Below are 12,479 nucleotides of genomic sequence, written 5' to 3'. Positions count from 1 at the left end.
TTTGGCCACGAAAGAAAATTGCTTCCTACATGGAAAGACTGGCGTTGAAAGGATCTTGTCTGAACATTTCTAAACATTTTATTTTAGGAGCAAATGAAATGACATATTTACCTGCACTACTCTGTGCAGTTTTATGGTCACATAAGTCATATGACATGCTGTTATAATAAACCATGTGTGGTTTAATGGGTCACAGATAAAGTCTTGAGATGTTTGGTCTCTGTCCCCGTAAGAGGAATTGAAACTGTTCACACATCTGTTCAGTCAGAGTCACTGACCTCAAATCTGAGTAAAATTCAATTTAAAGTAATTTTTTTTAGTTAAATTAGGAAAATGAATCAATCTGCTTCCAATCAGTCATAGCATCAAAAATCACACCCATCCTTCAAATCTAGCTGTCTAAAATGTGATGAATAAGATTATTATTTTTTTATTTATATGCCATTGTTCAGTAAGATAGAACAACTATTTAAGCTCTCTTATTTGTAAGAGGTCACATTGACAGATGGATCTGCATATTTGTGATTTGGCACAGACATTTACACTCAATGCCCTTTCTGATGCAACCCTCAGGGATTTGCACGTCCAAACCACATGTGTTAGGTTACACCATGGAGCCGCGTTGTTGTTCAGTCAAAACATGTTGATTTTTTTTTTTTTTTTTTTGATCGGTGTCTACAGTATGATGTCAGTGTGCCTTTTAGGACTGCAAAAAGTTGAATGGTATAGGTAACATGAACAATTCAGTGTTTAATTTTTATTACAAGTCATATTGTCACTTCCGTTTTGAACAGTGGTTGTGCACATCACCGTGTTTCCTTACAATTATATCTAATTAATACATTAGATGTATGTGGATGCTGGTAAAACATTTGTTGCTTATTGAATTACCATAAAAACGTTGTTGTCTGCCACCTGACACCAGCACTTCTAATTAAGTCTCGAAAATAAAGCAAATAGGTATTGTGTTTGAATTCAGGCTTTAAAGCAGATAATATATACCGTAAATGTCGGGCTATAAGCCGCTACTTTTTGCACAAGCTTTGAACCCTGCGGCTTTTAGTCAGGTGCGGCTTTTCTATGGATTGTCCGTGATTTTTGTCATATCGTAAGACGATTTGTTTTGTGTGTTCCGCTGTTGTACGGCACTACGTTGCCTGGCGGAAGGATCGGGGTTCAAGAGTGGTATGTTAGTCACATGTCCGTCCGCCAGGCAACGTAGTGCCGTACGAAGTAGCGCGAAAAACAAACTTCAAAGTAGCGCTACGCATTCAGCGGGAGGCGTGGATGATGAGCGGCGATAAACTTGCAAGTTATGCCCAAAAAGCAAGTTATGCCCAACTCCACCGGTGGATTCTGACAGCGTGGAAAAGTGTGAAAACATCCACGATCACCAACGGATTTTGAAGGGCTGGACTGCTGCATGATGGAGAGGAGGACACCGCCACGGCCCTTCTGAGGGTGTTCGACTCTGACACTGACAATGAGGATTTCTTTGGTTTTGAAAGTGACAACGAAGGAGAGAAGAAGAGTGGATGACGAAGCCATCATGAGCCTGTTTGTATCCGACACTGGAGAAGAGGACTTTGGTGGTTTTAGTGCGCAGGAAGAAGAGAAAGATGGTGGTGAATGACTGACTTTTCTTCTTGTTAAAGCTGTGTCACTGCACCTGAGCATAAAAGGTAGTCCGAATCTATTTTTCTGGTGTGCTGTAGGCTACTGTTATGTACTACATGTGCAAATATGTACCCATAACTTGTTTTTCAAAATATTAATAAAAGTGATGTCTCCAAACAGCCATCTCTTTCCTGACAATTCCCTTTGTGCATATTCTCTTACATATGATAAGTCAACATTGAAACACCTGCGGCTTTTGGTCAGGTGCGGCTAATGTATGTACAAAACAGGATTTTCCCCTGATTTTAGCTTGTGCGGCTAATATTTAGGTGCGCTTTGTAGTCCGGGAAATACGGTATATATATAGAGGGAGGTAGATAGATAGATAGATAGATAGATATATCTGAATATGACAGCATTACAGTTAAGACAGATTGAATGGGCTAAAAGAGCTCTCCATTTAATGAAATGCATACAATTTTTTCATGGGGGAAATAATTAATGGATAGATGGTGAAATCACAAAAAGAAAATTCATGTATCAAGTCATACACTTTGCATTGAATGACAGTTATCATTGAACTGGATTGTCTGATGGAAAATGAATGAAAAAAATGAATTTATAATTGAAAAACCCTTATACGTCACACCATCTCATTCACTTATTTACATGAAAATAAAACATAAGTCTCTTATTGACTTAATTACACATTTTTACTCTAATAACACAGAAGTTGTGCTGTCATTGTAGCCGATAATGTCAGCTGGTGTCAAAGAAGATAAAATCTTTTTCTGTGCTGGTAGTTGTTCGTTGTGTTTGTTGTCTTAATTTTTGCAGTGTTATCAATGCTGTAGTTTGGGTATGTGCATGAACACACACACCTTTAAATGAACAGAGAAATTCATACTTTCCCATTAGGCCACAGCACCCGCTATTTCTGAGGGGGAGCAGGTTAATGAGGAGAGGGATGATAAATGAGGGGCTAATGAAGAAGAATAATCACTATGTTCAGTTTAAGCTCTGGGAAATTTCTGTTAAATGGCACAGATTTTTCATTTTAGATATCAATTACATATATATGCATATGTTGCTTTTCTCAAGCTGCCATCCCAGCACAGTAAGGTAGCTGGACATATCCATTCATCTCATACAGCTTACCACAAGTTCTAGATGTCCTGTCTTAAACGAACAAATGGCTCATATTCAGTAGATTTTGAGGAGGCCTTCTGAGCATCATTTCCATTGACCTGAATTAACTTGAGGGTTATTTCTCAAAAATAAAATGTGAGCCTCCTCTGGAAATGTTGCAGGATCATAAAAATGATTTGTTAGCAATCTTTGCAAGAGAGGTGAAGAAACTTTAATCAAGATTGAGGTGATGGACCAACTAACTTTGTCACTTCTTGAGTTTTTTGAGGTTTCATAGATTAGAATAGAATAGAATAGAATTCAACTTTATTGTCATTGCACATGCACAGGTACAGGGCAATGAAATGCAGTTTGCATCCATCCAGAAGTGCTTTAGTGATATAGATATATTAGCAATAATATAGATATGTGAGTATATTACAGAAATGGGTCTTATGGTATGTTATAATGTACACGGTATGAAGTATGTTGTGAATATTCTATAACTATAAGTATGTACAGGCTGTAGTGAGTACAAGCTATGTACAGGCTATGAACAGGATATAAATATGAAAAACTATACAGAATATGAAATAAATAACTTTACAGAAATCTGAGATATACAGTTGTCCATTGTGGGTGTGTGTATGTTCAGTCCATGTGTTAACGTGGGTCAGATGTCAGGAGGCAGAGTTCAGGAGTCTGACAGCTGTGGGGAAGAAGCTGTTCCGGTACCTGGTGGTCTTAGTCCGGAGGCTCCTGTAGCGCCTCCCAGAGGGCAGGAGGGTGAAGAGTCCATGTGATGGGTGACTGGGGTCTTTGATGATTTTCCCAGCCCTTTTCAGACACCGCTTCCTGTAGATGTCTTTTATGGCAGGAAGTGGTGCTCCGGCGATGCGCTGGGCAGTTTTCACGACCCTCTGCAACGCCTTCCGGTCCGAGGCAGAGCAGTTCCCGACTGTTATACAGTTGGTCAGGATGCTCTCGATGGTGCAACGATAGAAGTTCACCAGGATGTCTGAGGACAGGTGGTTCTTCCTCAGAGTCCTCAAGAAGAAGAGGCGCTGGTGAGCCTTCTTGACCAGCTTGGAGCAGTTGGTCGTCCAGGTGAGATCCTCGGAGATGTGGACTCCCAGGAACTTGAAGCTGCTCACACGCTCCACAGCCGTCCCCTTAATGTGGATGTGGGTCAGCATTCCTCCTGTAGTCCATGATGAGCTCCTTGGTCTTCTCGGTGTTAAGCAGCAGATTATACACAGGTTCCACCATACCTACACAATACACATAGGTCTGCTTTGATACTGTACTCTATAAGAGTTGTTCTGCAGAATCATACAGGCAGGAGTAAAGACCTTAACCTGCAGAGCATACACTCATTAAAAATTAAAGCTTTACATAACCATACGATTCACAATCGAACCTACTGGGAGCCAATTTTACAGTATTACTGAATAATCCAAGACTCAGAAGATTTTTTTTTCCTGAAAGCTCTTGCGGCATCAGCACATACATTTCGACTCCTCGCACCAGTCCATTCACAATAAATGAGATTCTTGCATTTTCAAAGCAGGAAGCAGCAAGCTTGGTCAGTTGAAACACACACATGCATACGCACAAACATAACCCCCTACAGATTGCACAAAATGTGGGCTGACAGGTAGCTGCTGGATGTGCAGTCCCAGGAGACAGAACAAAGCACTTTCATTTTGTGTGTGTATGCTTAATCAGTATGTGTGTATTTGCAGGATCAGAATGTGTGATCATTCTGTGTGTGTGTGTGTGTGTGTGTGTGTGTGTGTGTGTGTGTTTTATAGGTACAAGGTTACATAAGAAGGAAGCTAAAGTGACCTTCACTGAGAGGAAAGAAAGTAGCTTAAAGGGATGAGTCCAAAACTCTCATGGGCTCACTCTATAGAGTGCGTATTTGTGTGTGTGTATGTAGAAGACTGTGTATGCTGGAGGTGTACACAAGTAGGTTATGGGTTGGTCACAGGTAGTTGTCATTTGTGGATCAGAGAGAAACATCTATTAGAAATTAACACAGCTACGATCAACAGTACACAGAACAGATAGGGCGATAGATAGATAGGCGATAGGGTGTGATGGAGGCCAATGATCCACTGTGGCTGTTGGCGCTGCGCTTCCACAGGCCGCTGGTGTAGAGACTTATTCCTGTTAATGACAACAAGGAAGCAAGACGAACAGCAATTTTACTTGCTAGCAAGGGAGGCTGGTCGGAACCAGGCTCTTGGAGCTAAACGCTACTCACCTGTCTCCTAGCCAACTCCAAATAAACAGCCTTCCTTGCTGCCTTTTTATTGAAAACAGTTACAGTACACACAAGCACCACCCATTGTAAAAAAAACAAAAACAAAAAACAAACAACCCTTATGGTCACAAAAGATAAGGTACTGTGCGTGTATGTGTGTGTATGTGTGTGTGCATGCCTGTGCGAGAGTGTGTGTATGCATGCGTTTGTGTGTGTTTGTGTTTGGAGGTGCGTTTGTGTGACCTCCTGCTTACCAAAAGGATCATAAAAGCAGGAAGCTTACAGAACCCTCACATAGATTTGCCTATTATAAAATACTATAGCCTCCCCCACCAACAAACTGGCTGGAGAGTTGGTCAGAAACAAAGGAATGTCTCCGATCTGATCCTACAGTTTGAACTAAGACTTACAAATTTAAGTAACACAATGACAACATTTAACAATTTGACTCCAACAGTGGCGACCCCTAAAGCGAGCTGAAAGAAGTGGAACAACTGAAGAATTGCATTACCACTATTTATTATTCCAGTATTGAGCCTCACATTTTTAATAATTTAAAAGTAAGCCTGGATTTATTTGTGATAGAAAGTAGTGCAATTGCAGGTTTTGGGGCCAGTGTGACTCAGGAGGTAGAACAGGTTGTCTACTAATCATGACAGTTGGTGGTTTGATGCCTGGCTTACCAAGTCCACAAAGTATCCTTGAGCAAGATGCTAAACCCCATGGAAGCGTACGCATGAATGGTTAGACTACACTCAAATAAAAATGCTGAATGAATGGGTGAATTAGACTTATTCTAGAAAGCTTTGAGTGCTCAGCTAGAATAGAAAAGTGCTGTTTAAGTACCATACATAAGTACCAGAACTATTTTCCTCAACTTAGAGTAAAGAATGAGTGGGTTAGAAATTAATTGGAACTTTTAGATAGAGGCTTGGAACGCTGGTTTCAGAGAGGACAGACAATGAGCTTGTTGTTATCAACCATTTATTTAATGGAAATGGGTTAAGGCTTTTCTTCCATCTCTAACCCAACTTTAAAAAAAGCACTAACAAATGAGACAATATGTAAAAAGGTTCATTTGTGGATTAGAGTCAGGTGTGTTTAGAAATCAGACCTTTCTTAGAGGGCAGGGTAGTAAGGTCAATAAATAAATAAATTAATTAATTAATTCTCTATTTTCCAGAAGCTAAAGATTATTATCAAAGGAATGTATGTGACAGTACCACAAGAGATGTTATTATCTTTAGAAAGAATGATAGAGAGTTGAAGAGTGGTAATGGGGACTCACTTTTATTCTTAAATCTTTTATTTTGAAATTCTTTGTTGTATCCGTTGTAAAGTAAATCCAGTGATGCTGGTTACAGTGATGGTATTCCATCTACAACATACACCATATGTAATTTACTCTTATCATGTTATACCCTGAAGTGGAGTGATGTAACACATATTCTGTTATGTTTATGTGTGAAATACGATTATAGAAAATGCAAAAGCCAGTTTGTGTATTGGAAACACAGATTTAAGTGCCTTTGTTAGTAAAAGGAGGAAATCCCTTTACAGCTTTTTTTAAAGTGTTCTTTGAAAAAAAATCACTCACTACTACAAAAAAATTGAAAACAACAAAAAAGATCTTTTTTCATTCTAATCATTGGTCAGTTGGTGCTTTGCACTCAAAAATCTACTGTACAGTACAAAAGGGGGAAAAGGACAACCCTAGTGGAGTAAACACCATGGTGTGATTTAGACCTTTGATGCTTGGCAAACACTATAACAACTTAATGGACTAATTGGTGAGTGTGGCTGCCAGAGACTGGCAGTGTCTCCAGAGCTTCACCAGACCTGGTTCTGGCTTCTTTGTTGTCTGAAGCTGTGTCACCACAGTTCAAAATCATACCTACCCCAGTCTTACACCAATGGTTTGTCTTATTCGGGGGTTTTTTTTTTGTCTCACTGTTAATGAGTTATTTCACTTCAAGGCATTTCATTTGCATTTTTATTAGAAACTCTTGACCATACATAATTGAAGCTAGATGGGTTGATCATGTAGGGCAGCAGAGTACATCTCACAATAAGAATCTATTTATACAGGCTATACACTTAGTAGTTAACTTTTAATAGTTGCTTGTGTCATGTACATTTGCTAATGGTGTATTGGGTTGTTTTTTTTTTAAGCAATTGAAAAGACTTTTAAACTATACAAAAACACGTAAGCTGAGGGGTAAGAGTGCATACCACATGGCTGCAGATGCCATCAGCTGAGTGTCCCAGTTGAATCTTGCTTCTGCACTTTTCCTGTATCTTTAACTGTGTAAATGAATATTTGCACAGAGAACACAAAGGCTTGTCCAAGGTCATTGTTTGAGGTGTGACTCACATGTGACCCTTAGCTGCTAAGCTGAGGCACGAATAAAAAATGTGTTTCCTGCTTTTTGTAAGTGTTGTTTTCGTATCTTTGAGGCTTTGACTCTCTTAGCCGAAGGCCGTCACTGATTTCAGTTCGGGCACTCGCCTTTTCTGTTGTCCACAATGTACAACAACTGAATAAGCAGAGTAGAGATACTACATGCATTATGTAGAAAATGTATGAACTAGTAAATTAAAAAAATGCACTAATACACTACTTACTACTACTTCATTAACTACTTCATTAACTTTGTGAGATTTTACTGGGAGGTACATGAAACAGGTATTCAATAGAAGACCCTTAGTTGACCCTCTTTTTCAGTGTATCCCATCCTTTTTTTGTACAGTTAATTTGTTTGTGGGTTTTTTTGTGTCTATGTTGTGTGCTATCTTTAGTCATCAAATTTCTGATAAGTGCAATTGGCAAATATACAGAATTTATTTAATGTGTCTGAGTATGAAAAATGTTACAGCAAATTCAGTCAAACTGAAAAAATAAAGTAAATAGCGAAATATGAAAATGATGCAGGAGGTCTGCAGCACTGCTTGTAGGCTTTTGAATCAAATCTAAGTTTTGTTTAGTAATTTTACCAACTTCCAAGCCTTTTTAATAAATTGTGACCCTACCTGCCATTCCCCATGTTTTACATATTACAGACATACAGTACTACCATACTGTTTACTATGCCTATATATTTAATATTGGCTTCAGTACCAGGCTGTATATATTTTTTTTCCATATTGTAAACAAATATTTTAAAAAAAGCCACAAATGTCAATAACACCTTCACCTTGTGGCTATATTGTCACAACCAAACTGAATTGCAGTTTAGAAAAAGGAAGAAAAAAAAAGCCTATTTGTCACAATGGAGTTAATGAAAGCACTGATCACTGCAATGTTTTGTTTTGGGGTTTTTTTTTGTCAGATGAGATGTCTTTCTGCCATTACAATATTGGTTCTACCCTCAACATGTTCATGCATTAGCTGATTGCTTTGCATTATTTACCAAAGTAATTATCAGCACAGTTTGAGTGTGCATAGAGGCTAAGACAGTTATGCAAGCTGATGGTGCTATTTAAATTGCAGGGGGTTAATTTAATTATATACTGGGGGGAAAAAGATATTAAAAAAATCTATTTTGGACACTATTAAAGACAACATGCTACCAATAGAGATGTATCTACAGTTCTATAAATTGATTAAGGTGTTAATATCACTGATTTATATTTGCTTAAAAGCACTTGCTTGATCATTGTCATATATGATGCTTATGATTTAGGTTTCCATCTGTTTTGCATTCAAATGATTTAAGTCTCTTGTGATCTACCTATATCAATCATTGAGAGTATACAGTACTTTAACGTATAGTAATATACAATAAAAAGAAATGCTGAATAGCTTTGTACATAACAGGCATTTGATTAGCTGTATTTGCTTTTTTGTTTGCAGTAATGCTGTAATCAGAACTAGTGATAGTTGTGATAAAAAGGAAAAAAAAATTGCAGGGAGCTGTAGTTATGCCCATTTGTAGATATATCATTAGAGCAAAGCTGTGGGTAGAAGTGTTGTAGATTTGTGTAGCTTCCTTAAGAAATTGGAAAAAAAAAAAACTTTTTTACACACTGATTACAGATTTTACACACAGTATTGCATTCTAAAGTTCATTTTGAAATTGAAAACATTCTCACAAATGCAGCCTATATAACTCATAATGACAGATTTGGTTAGTTTTTGTTAGATTTGTTATCTGAAACATAATAAAAAATCAGATTTAAAACTACATATTCAATTTACTACATACTTGCTACTTACTAAATCAGTGCATATTCTTGCCCCCCCCCCCCCAAAACAAACAAACAAACAAACTCATGCATTTTGTTGGCTGTATACTTTAGTTTGCTGTAATTGCTAAGAGCTGAAAAGTCAACTGAGCTCCAGGCGAGTACAGTCTGCAGTTTTCATTGATGATCTGCCTTCCTTCTGACAAATCTCCCTGTGTCTGCTGTCGAAAATAGGACCAGCTTATTCCTTTTTATCTAGGAGTTCCACATACAGAATGTTTTAGCCTTTGCCCAGAGATGCCCTGTAAAATATAGCTACATATTTAGCTAGAATATAAAGTAATAGGTTTGGAGTGTGACTGTTTTTGAGGTTGTGGACAGGTGTCTTTTATACTGATAACAAGTTCAAACAGGTGCCATTAATACAGGTAACAAGTGGAGGACAGAGGAGCCTCTTACAGAAGTTAGTTACAGGTCTAGTTACAGGTCTGTGAGAGCGAGAAATCTTGCTTGTTTGTAGGTCACCAAATACTTATTTTCCACCATAATTTGCAAAGTTCTTTAAAAAAAATCAGTGAATGTGAATTTGTGGATTTTTTTCCCCCCTAATTTTGTCTCACACAGTTGAGGTATACATATGATGAAAATTGCAGGGCTCTCTCATCTTTTTAAGTGGGAGAGCTTGCACAGTTGGTGGCTGACTAAATACTTTTTGTCCTACTGTACATTGCAGAGCAATATCCTATAAACATACAAGTTTGCATCCAGATATGCTTTTCATTTTTAAGGAATTTGGAAAAAGAAAAAGCTCACTTTGAGATTGTGGGCTGTGTAGATTAAAAAGGGTAATTTTACTGATTTTATAATTACATGGAAAAAGTATAAAAAAGTGAATGTACTTTAGAAGCATTTTTGTTCTTGCCCACTGTGATGATTAATAATTTCACCACATCACTACGTATCCATCTGGGTTTAGTACACAAACAAACTGTAGTAGTTTATATGCAAATTATTTCTGCAATGAATGTTCAGTGATTAAGCCATTTACTCTGTTTGTTATGCATCATTTATATGAATAGAATGTGTCTAATGCAGCAGCTCTAAAATAAAAACCTCTTTTGTGTCAAGTTTGTCTGTAAGCTGCTTTTGCAAGATCTCGTTTGAATTATGTGGACATTTTGGAAGCTGGAGTTGCTGTTACTGCTCAGTTACATTGCATGAGTTAAACACAGGCGTGGGAAAATAGTAGAAATATCTGTGTTTCTATGCTTGGATGTGCTATTGTCCTAGTTTTGACTATTACTGTGGCAACTTAGTGATTAATTTCAATACATCATGTCATATCATGTCACACACAAACATTTTTTATTTTTTGGGACAGTCAAATAATTCTAAGAACAAAGAAAACATTCACAACTGCAGACAAATAGAGGCTTATGTAATTCAAATAAGTACTGATCTTGTTTTTCTTAACTTACAGGTGCAACAAAAGGGCCTGTCGCACTTGGCTTTCTCTATTCTTCTGACAATCTCTACGTCAGTCTTTTGATAGTGGGAGAGAAGATAGTTTCTCTGGATCCAGCCTGACTCCTATTCCAAAGTTCCATCCCACCTAATCAGGTAATGACTCCGCCGTATGTGTAAACAAACATAATGCCAGACTTGGTAGCTGGTTTTTTTTGCTGATTTTTAAATTGGGCCCAAATGATTAGAAAAAAATAGTATGCAGAGAAAGATATGCGTGCAGTAAGGCCCAGGCTCCTGGTTCTGTTCTGGAACTGTCAAAATCATTGCTGTCGGTATGATAATGATTAAAAAGTAAATTGTTACTTTGAAACAACTCACCAAATCTAAACGAATTAAGCCAAAACCAGCCAAACCTCATCTACTATCGTGCTAAGCCTGTTCAGAATCAAATTCATCTATTCAAACATACAAGATGAATAACTGTCAAAAAGAGGAAAAAGAAACATTTACAACAAGAGAGAGCTGGAGAGAAAGAATGCCTGTTACCTCCACAGATGAAATGGCTGTGTGGGTGGATGTACATGTGAGTGCAGGCTGCTAGGAGCTATGAGTGGGAAGTGGGTACTGAGTGGGAAGAGAAGAGCTGCTTTAGTGAGACAATCAGCACCAAGACCCACTGAAAAGCAGTCACGCTTTCATGGCTTTTCTTTGTTTTCCGTGTTCCAGGTAGTGAGGTTGGCTATGGATGATTGGTAAAAGTGTCTGTCTGTATATAGAGCATGTTTGTATGTATCGAGGTCAGCTGATGGTGTGTCCCATTATTTCTCACATAATCATGATGTCGTTTTATAGAAGACTCCGTAGACTCACTGGACAAAAAAAATATTGTTTAAAAGTGACAGTAAGCCTCAAGAACTCATGTAAATGGACCTGCTGCTTTATTTTGGTTTCGGCTGGTTTATGCCACAATATGATTCACATATATTGTGTAAACAACAAAAACAAAATGCTTATGTGCACGTATGATAGGCACTATTTTGGAGTATTTCTAGTGGAAAGGGACACTGCATATGTATACATATTCACTTTTTATATATTGCGCATTTAAGCATTTGTATCCAGTAGTAATGACGACATTGTTGTTGTTTATATAGAGAAGTATTATTTCATGCTGTTCAACATGTTTTTTTTGCTCGTGCGCCAAAAATCACAAATCACAAAAATCCTCAGATGTAAAGTCTTTGCTGCAGCATTTAGTCTGCACCTACAAAAGCCTACAAAACATCAGGTGCTGTAATAAGGTCTTAAAAACCTGATAAAGCTGATATAAGATAGGTCTCTTTTTAGGTTTTAGAAAAAAGGCATTATTAAGAAGAAAAAAACCCACAGTGCTGATGAATTTTAACATTTTGGTTTCTTCTGTGAGTTTTCTACAACTTTTACAACAATTATTCCCCAAATCTGAAAGTACTACCTTGATGCATTTTTATGCATAATTAGAAGCTTTTACTTAGGAAACTGAATAAAACTGTGTTACCCATGCTAAAGTATAGCCAGCTGTGTGACTGCCAAGTGTACTCTGCCATATAAAATACTTCTAAAGGTACAGTTATACACTCTTGGAAAGCTGAGAGTTAGATGAGAGGATTCACCAGTTGCCAGTTTGTCTGAAGACTGAAAAACCCGGAAACAGCTACGTTTGCTCAAGTGGTGACCTGCAGTTACCGTATTCCTTTGAAGAGCTACTTGACGCTGGCTTCAAAAGTTAGCCAGTCTCGACAGACTTTAAGGTTAAATTGCCTAGCTTCATTCA

The 12,479-nt window shown here is 37.8% G+C and overlaps 1 protein-coding gene across 5 annotated transcripts in view; it reads left to right on the top strand.

Moving 5' to 3' along the window:
* The window catches only part of map2 (microtubule-associated protein 2), a 103,733-nt gene that overhangs the window by 33,989 nt on the left and 57,265 nt on the right, over positions 1 to 12,479 (top strand). For all 5 annotated transcript variants that reach the window (XM_076875147.1, XM_076875145.1, XM_076875146.1 and 2 more), the window contains exon 3: positions 10,680 to 10,819. The gene's annotated coding sequence lies outside the window, so the exon portion shown is untranslated. The remainder of the gene's footprint in view (positions 1 to 10,679; positions 10,820 to 12,479) is intronic.

Source organism: Maylandia zebra, linkage group LG16 (genome assembly GCF_041146795.1).
Source record: "Maylandia zebra isolate NMK-2024a linkage group LG16, Mzebra_GT3a, whole genome shotgun sequence".
In the NCBI taxonomy this organism is placed as follows: domain Eukaryota; kingdom Metazoa; phylum Chordata; class Actinopteri; order Cichliformes; family Cichlidae; genus Maylandia; species Maylandia zebra.
Note: the sequence above shows the minus strand (reverse complement) of the source record. Positions and strands in the feature narration are given on the sequence as shown.